Genomic DNA, 12,016 nt, shown 5'->3' on the forward strand with positions numbered 1-12,016 from the left:
GGGTCGACAGTTTGAATCCGCCAGGCACTGCCTTGGAAACTCTGTGGGGCAGTTCTACTCTGTTCTATAGGGTCGCTATGAGTCGAAATCAACTCAGTGGCACTGGGTTTGCTTTTTTTTTTTTTGGTATATCCATCAAGAACTTAGATGCAAAAATCCTCAAGAAAATTCTAGCCAATAGAATTCAACAACGTACCAAAAAACGAATTCACCATGACCAAGTGGGATTCATACCAGGTGTGCAGGCATGGTTCAACATTAGAAAAACAATTAATGTAATCCACCACATGAATAAAACAAAAGACAAGAATCACATGATTTTATCAATTGATGCAGAAAAGGCATTTGACAAAGTTCAACACCCATTCAAGATAAAACCTCTCAGCAAAATAGGAATAGAAGGAAAATTCCTCAACATAATAAAGGGCATTTATACAAAGCCAACAGCCAATATCATCCTATATGGAGAGAGCCTGAAAGCATTCCCTTTGAGATCGGAAACCAGACAAGGATGCCCTTTATCACCTTTCTTATTCAACATTGTGCTTGAGGTCCCAGCCAGAGCAATTAGGCTAGATAAAGAAATAAAGGGCATCCAGATTGGCAAGGAAGAAGTAAAATTATCTCTGTTTGCAGATAACTTGATCTTATACCTAGAAAGCCCTAAGGAATCCTCAAAAAAACTACGGAAAGTAAAAAGAGTTCAGCAGGGTATTGGAATACAAGATAAACATACAAAAATCAGTTGGAATCCTCTATGCCAACAAAAAGAACATTGAAGAGGAAATCACTGAATCAATACCATTTACAGTAGGCCCCAAGAAGATCAAATATTTAGGAATAAATTTTACCAGAGATGTTAAAGACTTATACAAACAAATCTACAAAACACTTCTATAAGAAACCAAAAGAGATCTACATAAGTGGAAAAACAAACCTTGCTCATGGATAGGAAAACTTAACATTATTAAAGTATCTATTTTACCAAAAGGGATCTATAGATTTAATGCAATTCTGATCCAAATTCCAACGACATTCTTTAATGAGATGGAGAAACAAATCACCAACTTCATATGGAAGGGAAAGAGGCCCTGGATAAGTAAAACATTACTGAAAAAGAGGAACAATGTGGGAGGCCTTACTCTACCTGATTTTAGAACCCATTATACCACCACTGTAGTCAAAGCAGCCTGGTACTGGTACAACAACAGATACATAGACCAATGGAACAGAATTGAGAATCCAGACATAAACCCATCCACATATGAGCAGTTGATATTTGACAAAGGCCCTAAAACTGTTAAGTGGGGAAAATACAGTCTTTAACAAATGGTGCTGGCATAACTGGATATCCACCTGCAAAAAAACGAAACAAGACCCACACCTCGCTCCATGCACAAAAACGAGCTCAAAATGGATCAAAGACCTAAATATAAAATCTAAAACAATAAAGATCATGGAAGAAAAAATAGGGACAACGTTAGGAGCCCTAATTGTTTATGTTGTTGTTAGGTGTCGTCGAGTCGGTTCCTACTCATAGCGACCCTAGGCACAACAGAACGAAACATCGCCCTATCCGGAGCCATCCTTACAACCGTTGTTATGCTTCAGCTCACTGTTGCAGCCTCTGTGTCAATCCACCTCTTTGAGGGTCTTCCTGTTTTCCGCCGACCCTGTACTCTGCCAACCATGATGTCCTTCTCCAGGGACTGATCCCTCCTGACAACATGTCCAAAGTATGTAAGACGCAGTCTCGCTATCCTTGCATCTAAGCAGCATTCTGGTTGTACTTCTTCCAAGACAGATTTGTTTGTTCTTTTGGCAGTCCATAGTATATGCAATATTCTTCGCTAACACCACAATTCAAAGGCATCAATTCTTCTTTGGTCTTCCTTATTCATTGTCCAGCTTTCACGTGCACATGATGCGACTGAAAATACCATGGCTTGGGTCAGGTGCACCTTAGTCTTCAAGGTGCCATCTTTGCTCTTCAACACTTTAAAGAGGTCCTTTGCACCAGATTTACCCAATACAATGCATCTTTTGATTTCTTGACTGCTCCTTCCATAGCTGTTGATAGTGGTTCCAAGTAAAAAGAAATTCATGACAACTTCAATCTTTTCTCCATTTATCATGATGTTGCTCATTGGTCCAGTTGTGAGGATTTTTGTTTTCTTTATGTTGAGGTGCAATCCATACTGAAGGCTGTGGTCTTTGATCTTCATTAGTAAGTGCTTCAAGTCCTCTTCACTTTCAGCAAGCCAGGTTGTGTCATCTGCATAACGCAGGTTGTTAATGAGTCTTCCTCCAAACCTGATGCCTCGTTCTTCTTCATATAGTCTAGCTTCTCGGATTATTTGCTCAGCATACAGACTGAATAGGTATGGTGAAAGAATACAACCCTGATGCACACTTTTCCAGACTTTAAATGCCTGGCATAAACAGTATACAAAACATTACTCACAACGCAGAAGAAAGACTACATAACTGGGAGCTCCTAAAAATCAAACACCTATGCTCATCCAAAGAATTCACCAAAAAAGTAAAAAGATTACCTACAGACTGGGAAAAAGTTTTTAGCTATGACATTTCCAATCAGTGCCTGATCTCTAAAATCTACATGATACTGCAAAAACTCAACTACAAAAAGACAAATAACCGAATTAAAAAAGGAGCAAAAGATATGAACAGACACTTCACTAAAGAAAACATTCATGTAGCAAACAGATACATGAGGAAATGCTCACAATCGTTAGCCATTAGAGAAATGCAAATCAAAACTACAATGAGATTTCATCTCACTCTAACAAGGCTGGCATTAATCCAAAAAACACAAAAAAATAAATGTTGGAGAGGCTGTGGAGGGACTGGAACACTTATTCACTGCTGGTGGGAATGTAAAATGGTACAACCACTTTGGAAATCGATTTGGAGCTTCCTTAAAAAGCTAGAAATAGAACTACCATATGCTCCAGCAATCCCACTCCTTGCAATATATATCCTAGAGAAATAAGAGCCTTTACACGAACAGATATATGCACACCCAGGTTCACTGCAGCACTGTTTACAATAGCAAAAAGATGGAAGCAATCAAGGTGCCCATCTCCGGATGAATGGATAAATTATGGTATATTCACACAATGGAATATTACGCATTGATAAAGAACAGTGAAGAATCTGTGAAACACTTCATAACATGGAGGAACCTGGAAGGCATTATGCTGAGTGAAATTAGCCAGTTGCAAAACGACAAATATTGTATAAGACCACTGTTATAAGAACTTAAGAAATAGTTCAAACTGAGAAGGAAACATTTTTTGTAGTTACAAGAGGAGGGAGGAAGGGAGGGTGGGAGAGGAGTATTCACTAATTAGATGGTAGACAAGAACTACTTTAGGTAAAGGGAAAGACAGCATACAATACAGGGGAGGTCAGCACAACTGGACTAAACCAAAAGGAAGTAAGTTTTCTGAATAAACTGAATGCTTCTAAGGCCAGTGTAGCAGAGGTAGGCGTTTGGGACCATGATTTCAGGGGACATCTAAGTCAATTGGCATAATAAAATCTATTAAGAAAACATTCTGCATCCCACTTTGAAGAGTGGTGTCTGGGGTCTTAAATGCTAGGAAGCAGCCATCTAAGATGCATCAATTGGTCTCAACCCACCTGGATCAAAGGAGAATGAAGAACACCAAGGTAATTAGGAGCCCAAGTGACAGAAAGGGCCACATGAACAAGAGACTACATCATCCTGAGACCAGAAGAACTAGATGGTGCCCGGCTACAACCGATGACTTTGCTGACAGGGAACACAACAGAGAACCCCTGAGGGACCAGGAGAGCAGTGGGATGCAGACCCCAAATTCTCATAAAAAGACCAGGTTTAATGGTCTGGCTGAGACTGGAAGGACCCCGGTGGTCATGGCCCCCAGGCCTTCTGTTGCCCCAGGACAGGAACCATTCCTGAAGCCAACTCTTCAGACATGGATTGGACTGGACAATGGGTTGGAGAGGGATGCTGGTGAGGAGTAAGCTTCTTGGATCAGGTGGACACTTGAGGCTATGTTGGCATCTCCTGCCTGGAGGGTAGAAGAGAGGGTAGAGGGGGTTAGAAGCTGGTGAAATGGACACGAAAAGAGAGAGTGGAGGAAGAAAGCAGGCTGTCTCATTAGGGGGAGAGTAATTGGGAGTATGTAGCAAGGAGTATATAAGTTTTTATGTGACTGACTTGATTTGTAAACTTTCACTTAAAGCACAATAAAAATTATAAAAAAAATTTCTTAAAAAAAAGACTACTATTATAAGAACTTGAGCAACAGTTTAAATAGAGAAGAAAATATTCTTTGATGGTTACAAGAAGGGGGAGGGAGGGAAGGTGGGAGAGGGGTATTCACAATTAGTAGATAAGAACTACTTTAAGTGATGGGAAAGACAACATACAACATAGGCGAGGTCAGCGCAACTGGACTAAACCAAAAACAAGTAAGTTTCCTGAATAAGCTGAATGCTTGAAAGGCCACTGTAGCAGGGGCGGGGGTTTGGGACCATGGTTTCAGGGCACATTTAAGTCAATTGGCATAATAAAATCTATTAAGAAAACATTCTGCATCCCACTTTGGAGAGTGAAGTCTGGGGTCTTAAACGCTAGCACGTGACCATCTAAGATGCATCAGTTGGTCTCACCTGGAGCAAAGAAGAATGAAGAACACTAAAGACAAGATAATTACAAGCCCAAGAGACAGAAAGGGCCACATAAACCAGAGACTACATCAGCCTGAGACCAGAAGAGCTAGATGGTGCCCGGCTATAACAGATGACTGCCCTGACAGGGAACACAGAGAACCCCTGAGGGAGCAGGAGAGCAGTGGGATGCAGACCCCAAATTCTCGTAAAAAGACCAGACTTAATGGTCTGAGACTAGAAGGGCCCTGGTGGTCATGGCCCCCAGACCCTCTGTTGGCCCAGGACAGGAACCATTCCCAAAGCCAACTCTTCAGACAGGGACTGGGCTGGACAATGGGCTGGAGAGGGATGCTAGTGAGGAGTGAGCTTCTCAGATCAGGGGGACACTTAAGACTATGTTGCCATCTCCTGCTTGGAGGGGAGATGAGAGGATAGAGGGGGTTAGAAGCTGGTGAAATGGACATGAAAAGAGAGAGTGGGGGGAGGGAGCAGGCTGTGTCATTAGGTGGAGAGCAACTGGGGAGTATGTAGCGAGGTATATATTAGTTTTTGTGTGAGACTGACTTAATTTGTAAACTTCCACTTAAAGCACAATAAAAATTAAAAAAAAAAACTATTATCACCTCCTTTTATAATGAATAATTAAGGTAGTATGTAAGGCACATTTCTTTCCAAATTATGTTCACACCTAATTATTCCAAACAAATACAGCTTGTAAATTCCCCATTCTCCCTTGGGAAGGAGGCTATACTCAAGTCATTACTGCAACTTAGTTATTATTGCTCATACCTATCACCGCATATGGGTTCTTCCACTCACAAACATGTGATGCACTGGGGAAGCAAATAAAAAGGAGTAGGATGCAGACCCTGTGCTTCAGAATCTGAAAGATAACATGATATGACAAAGAGTGTCAACAAGTAATGAGAGAAGACAGCCGAGAGAAAGCAATAGATTTTTCCCCTAGGGAAATCACGGGCTTTTTTTTTAAAAAAGTAACACCTATGCTATATCTTAAAGGATGACAGGATTTCACCAGATGGGGAGAAAATGGAAGGGCATTTCAGTTAGGGGAGCAGCATGGAAAAAAATGAAAGAGCACCGCATGTTCATGAAACAGTGATTTATTGTGGCTGGAACTTAACATACAAGATGGGGGTTCAGGAAAGAAGAATAGAGAGTAGAGTGGTGAGGGGGGCTGGAGAGTTAGACTGTGAATAGCTATTATTCCAAGGTAATAGAGAACTGACTGATTTTTAAGCAGGGAAGTGACGTGGTTACTGTCTTAGTCATCTACTGCTGCTGCAACAGAAAGACCACAAGTGGATGGCTTTAACAAAGGGAAATTTATTTTCTGAGTCTGGTAGGCTAGAAGTCCAAATCCAGGGCATCAGCTCCAGGGGAAGGCTTTCTCTCTCTGTTAGCTCTGGAGGAAGGTCCTTCTCATTAATCTTCCCCTGGACTAGGAGCTTCGCAATGCAGGAATCCCAGGTCCAAAGGATGCGCTCTGCTCTTGGTCTTCTTTCTTGGTCGCATGTGGTCCCCACTTTCTGCTTGCTTCCCTTTCCTTTTATCTCTTAAGATAAAAGGTGGTGCAGGCCACACCTCAGGGAAACTCTCTTTACATTCGATCAGGGATGTGACCTGGGTAAGGGTGTTACAATCCCACCCTAATCCTCTTTAACATAAAATTACAATCACAAAATTGAGGACAACCACAGAATACTGGGAATTATGTCCTAACCAAGTTGATACACATATTTTTGGAGGGACATAATTCAATCCATGACAATGCCCATGGAAGCTGCAGTCAAGAAATCAAACGATATATTGCACTGGGCAAATCTGATGCAAAAGACCTCTTTAAAGTGTTAAAAAGCAAAGATATCACTTTGAGGACTAAGGGGTGCCTGGCCCAAGCCATGGTATTTTCAGTTGTCTCATATGCATGGGAAAGCTGGACAATGTATAAGGAAGACCAAAGAAGAATTGACACCTTTGAATTATGGTGTTCTCAAAGATTACTGCATGTACTATGGACTGCGGGAAGAACAAACAAATGTCTTGGAGGAAGTACAGCCCGAATTTTCCTTGAAAGCAAGGATGGTGACGCTTTACCTCATGTACTTTGGACATGTTATTAGGAGGGACCAATTCCTGGAGAAGGACACCTTGGTGGAGGGTCAGCAAAAAAAAAACCCTCAGTGAGATGGATTGACTCAATGGCTGCAACGACAGACTCAAACGTAGCCAACGACTGTGAGGGTTGCACAGGATCAGGCAGTGTTTTGTTCTGTTGTACATGGGGTTGCTATGAGTCGAAACTGACTCGATGGTACCTAACAATATGATCTGTCTTGGAGGAAGCAGTCAAAACTCTCCCTAAAAGTGGGGATGGCAAGACTTCGTCTCACCTACTTTGGACATGTTATTAACCCAAATCACTGCCATCGAGTTGATTCCAACTCACAGCGACCCTGCAGAACTGCCCTGTGGGGTTTCCAAGGAGCAGCTGGTAGATTCGAACTGCCAACCTTTTGGTTTGCAGCCATAGCTCTTAAACACTGTGCCACAAGGACATGTTATTAGGAGGGACCAATCCCTGGAGAAGGACATCATGCTTGGAAGTGTAGAGAGTCAGCAAAAAAGAGCAAGACCCTCAATGAGATAGACTGACACAGTGGCTCAAACAATGGGCTCAAACATACCTACTACTGTGAGGATGGCACAGGGCTGGGCAAAATTTCCTTCAATTATACACAGGGTTGCTATGAATCAGAGACGACTCGATGGCTCCTAAGAACAGTAACGAATGATTAAATGAAGCCTCCAACTTCAATACAAGTAATCCCTGACTTACAACAGGGCTCTGTTCCAACAACTCTGTCATAAATCGCTTCTGATATAAGTTCAATGCCTTTTTTTTTTAGTTTTAATTATTATTGCCTTTTATTATCAATATCTTTATAAATCCAATCTTTGACTTTTGAGATGGGAAATATTACGCATAAACTTACAGATATACTGTAACATTGTATGCAGTACATGAGAACTAGTTGCATAGTAGTTAAAATGCTCAGCTGCTAACCAAAAGGTTGGAGGTTCAAATCCACCAGCCACACTGTGGGAGAAAGATATAGCAGTCTGCTTCTGTAAAGGTTTACAGCCTTGGAAGCCCTATGGGGCATTTCTACTCTATCCTACAGGGTCACTATGAGTTGGAATCGACTCGAAGGCAGTGGGATTGGTTTTGTGTATAGTACATATTACTAAAGATAAGATGTACAAAGAAGACAGTCATTTAAATGCAGTTCATTGTAACTCAGAAATGTGGCAAGCAATTGGGTTATTAATTTTGGCTAGTTTGATACCATTGGATTTTCATCCATTAACTCAATAAATATTTTAATACTCAGTAGGTGTCTATGATGAGTTCATCACTCTGCTGGGTGCTGGAAATATCACAGTGAGACAGATTGTGTACCTATGTTCAAGGAATTTACATATATCCTACTAGTAAAGTGAGATTAAGAAGTTCACAAGTAAACAACAGACCAGTAAGTCAAACAATTACGTTATAATAAATGTTATAAAAAGGCGGCAAGAGGAGAATGTTGCAATATCCAAGAAAGAGATGACAATCACCTGGACCAGGCTAGAGGCAGTAGAAATAGAAGTGGTAGGACTTGAGATTTATTTTTGATAGAATCTACAAAATTTGATAATGAGTTGGATGAATGTGAGGGAAAGGGAGGATAACTCCTGGTTTCTGACTTAAGGAAATCGGTAGACAATAGGGTCTTTAGTTGATACGGAAGACTTGGAGTGGTAAATATTCAGAGTTCTCTTTTAGACATAACAACTTTAAATCTCTGAGAAAAAAGCAAATGTAGACTAGACACAGGTACTTGGGTATGTGAGGCTGGAACTCAAAGGAGAGGTTTTGGTTGGAAAATGGATTTGGGAATCATCAAAACAATAGTATTAGAGATACGGTTTTCATGAAACTATTACCTAGTCAACTTGCTTAGAACTGGTGATTCTCAAATCACACATGTAATGATAATCTCTTAAGTCATTCTACATATGACTGAATTTAGTAATTATGAATTCATTTTTACTAGTCTAATTCTCAAAAGATAACTATTCAAGACTCGTTTGGGGGAGGGAAAGAGTCTTACTCTAACTTCTGTCTACTACACCAACTTAAAGGTACTAATAGATGAAAAAGCTTGATAGGTATAAATTTCTAGGTGGGTTACAATCTCTAAATTGTTTCCTGTAAGTTAAATACCACCCACAAGGATGTATAGACTTGAATACCAAGTAGAAAATACTCGACCAAGAATCATGAGATCTGGGTTCTAGTTCTGCCCCTACTTAACTTTTTATGTCTATATCCCTTACCAAACCCAAACCTGTTGCTACTGAGTCAATTCCGACTCATAGCGACCCTATTGGACAGAGTAGAACTGCCCCATAGAGTTGCCAAGGAGCAGCTGGTGGTCGAAATGCCAACCTTTTGGTTAACAGCCAAGCTCTTAACCACTACACCACCAGGGCTCCCACAGTCTGTATAAACTCACTGCCTTTGAGTCAATTCTGACTCATAGCGACCCTATAGGACAGAGTAGAACTGCCCCATAGAGTTTCCAAGGAGTGCCTGGTGGATTTGAACTGCTGACCTTTTGGTTAACAGCTATAGCTCTTAACCGCTGTGCCATCAGGGTTTCCACAGTCTGTATACACCTATTATTTTCTGGGACAAATGAAGAGACCATGGTATACTGTTAAGCCTTTGAAAACATATAATTTAGTACATAACTGAAGGATTTTCCTCATTAACTAACTACTGAACAGGTGGAGATCTGGAATGGTGCTGAGTACAAAGAATGGCCCAGAGCGATGATTCCAGTAGTCTGTTTCTCGATTTCTCACCAATTTTTGTGGACTCCATAACACGGTTTCTGTTCCTATAAAACAGAAAATACAAGCGATTATTTGTGTTGATGCTCTTATTAGGTTAGTCTAAGTAGGATCTACCTCTTGGAAAACGTGGAAAAGCTCACACACCATTGTACTGTGACTTTTGCCAGGTCCCTGGGTAATCCTGGTTTACCCTTGAAAACAAATTACCACCTTAGGGGAAGGAGCCCTGGTGGCAATGGTTGAAGCACTCGACTGCTAACCAAAAGGTTGGCAGTTGAACCCACCAGTGGCTCCATGAGAGAAAAGATATGGAGATCTGCTACCGTAAAGATTACAACCTAGGAAACCCCGTAGGGCAGTTCTGCTCTGTCCTATTGGGTTGCTATGAGTCAGCATCGACTCGATCGCACACAATAACGACACATTAGTGGAAGCCTGAAATTTCTGAAGGACACTTTCTTCCAACTAGCCAGTTCAGGGAGGTCATACCCAGAGTCATGCTGTGCAGGAAAAAAAATCTTTTCACAAAACTAGTCAAGACTCCTTGCTAAGCATACCAGCATTTCCCAAACAGGTAGTGGACACATACTGAGGCCTCATTAAAACCCAGTGCCGTCGAGTCGATTCCAACTCACAGCAACCCTACAGGACAGAGTAGAACTGCCCCATAGAGTTTCCAAGGAGCGCCTGGGGAATTCGAACTGCCAACCCTTCGTTTAGCAGCTGTAGACTTTGTTAATGTGTTGTAAACTGAGTAATTTAAGAGCAATTTCCTGTGAGGTCCTTCTCACCATCTCTATTATTATTTTTTTTTAACCTCACTTGACTTTCCTTTCTCTCGTTCTTCATTTTCCTAATCAAACACACTTTTCAAAAACCTAGGCCACACTATCGCCCTCTCCCCTCTTCATGGCCTCTCTGCTCAAAGCAATTTGAGGGCTGCCATACCCCAAATATTTGTTAACTCTCAGAGACTTCTGTTCTCTGAGATAAATGGTATACCCCAGTGGCTTTCAACAGGGGGTGATTTTTGCCTCCCCCTCTTCCACTCCCCAGGGAACATGTGGCAATGTTTGGAGATATTTTTGGTTGTCACAACTTGGCGGGGGGAGAGGGGGATGCTACTGGCATCCAGTGAGTAAATGCAAAGGATGCTGCTAAACATCCTACAATGCATAGAACCAAAACCAGAAATCTGTTGCTGTCATGTCAACTCTAACTCACTGTGACCCTAGAGGACACAGCAGAACTGCCCCATAGGGTTTCCTAGGCTGTAAATCTTTATGGAAGCAGACTGTCACATCTTTCTCCCACAGAGTGGCTACTGGGTTTGAACAACCAATCTTTTGGTTAGCAGCCAAGCACTTAACCCCTGTGCCACCAGGGCTCCTTATGCACAGGACAATCCCACAATAAAGACTTATCCTGCCCAGAATGTCAATACTGCTACAAATGTTAAGAGACCCTGGTATGCACAGATATCAATAACTGGCTATGACTGAGGTCTGGCTGCAGCAGTTCAGTCTCTTTGTTGGTGTTAGGTGCCAGTGAGTGGATTTTCAACTCATAGGGACCTAATGTGACAGAGTGAACTGTGCCATTGGGTTTTCTACGCTGTAATTTTTATAGGAGCAGATCCCCACATCTTTTTTCCCGTGGAGCCGCTGGGTAGGTTCAAACCACCAACCTTTCGGTCAGCATGAGTGCTTAACCTTTGCACCACCAAGGCTCCTTCAGTCTCCTTAGGGATGCAGATTCTCAAGATGATAAAATGTCAGTCTCTGATATTGGATTTTCTGCACTGGACTCCCAGGTTCCTCACTTTGCTGGCTGTATGACTTTAGACTAGCCATTCAATTCCATGAAGGCACAGTTTCCTCACTTGGAAAAAGGGGCTAATAAAGTATCCATCTCACTAAGCCTTGGGGGCAGGGACCTAGGTTTACCTGTTATGCCTAAATTAGGGACTGGATCTGATAAATATCCATCTCACTAAGCCTTGGGGGCAGGGACCTAGGTTTACCTGTTATGCCTAAATTAGGGACTGGATCTGATAGGTAGTGCTAAATATTTGTGGATTGTCACACACAGTTTCAAGGCCTAAAAGAGAGAACATATATTAAGTGATATGGAGCATAGTGAAAAGGAGGAAATTAGGCCCTGATAGCCAGGAGCTAGCCTGGCACCATCAGCTAGATGCACTGTCCTGCTGAACATAAACAATTTCACAGAATACCAACATAGGACAAGGCCACTGTGACTAGGGTGGATCAAGAGAAAAACGAGATTACTCGTAGATCATGTCTGAATACAAACAAAAACAAGAACAGTGTACCAAAAATAAAAATGACCTCTATCCTGACGAAAAGGAGCCCTGGTGGTACAGTGGTTAAGGGCTGGCTGC

The sequence above is a fragment of the Elephas maximus genome, chromosome 25, assembly GCF_024166365.1.
Source record: "Elephas maximus indicus isolate mEleMax1 chromosome 25, mEleMax1 primary haplotype, whole genome shotgun sequence".
Lineage (NCBI taxonomy): Eukaryota > Metazoa > Chordata > Mammalia > Proboscidea > Elephantidae > Elephas > Elephas maximus.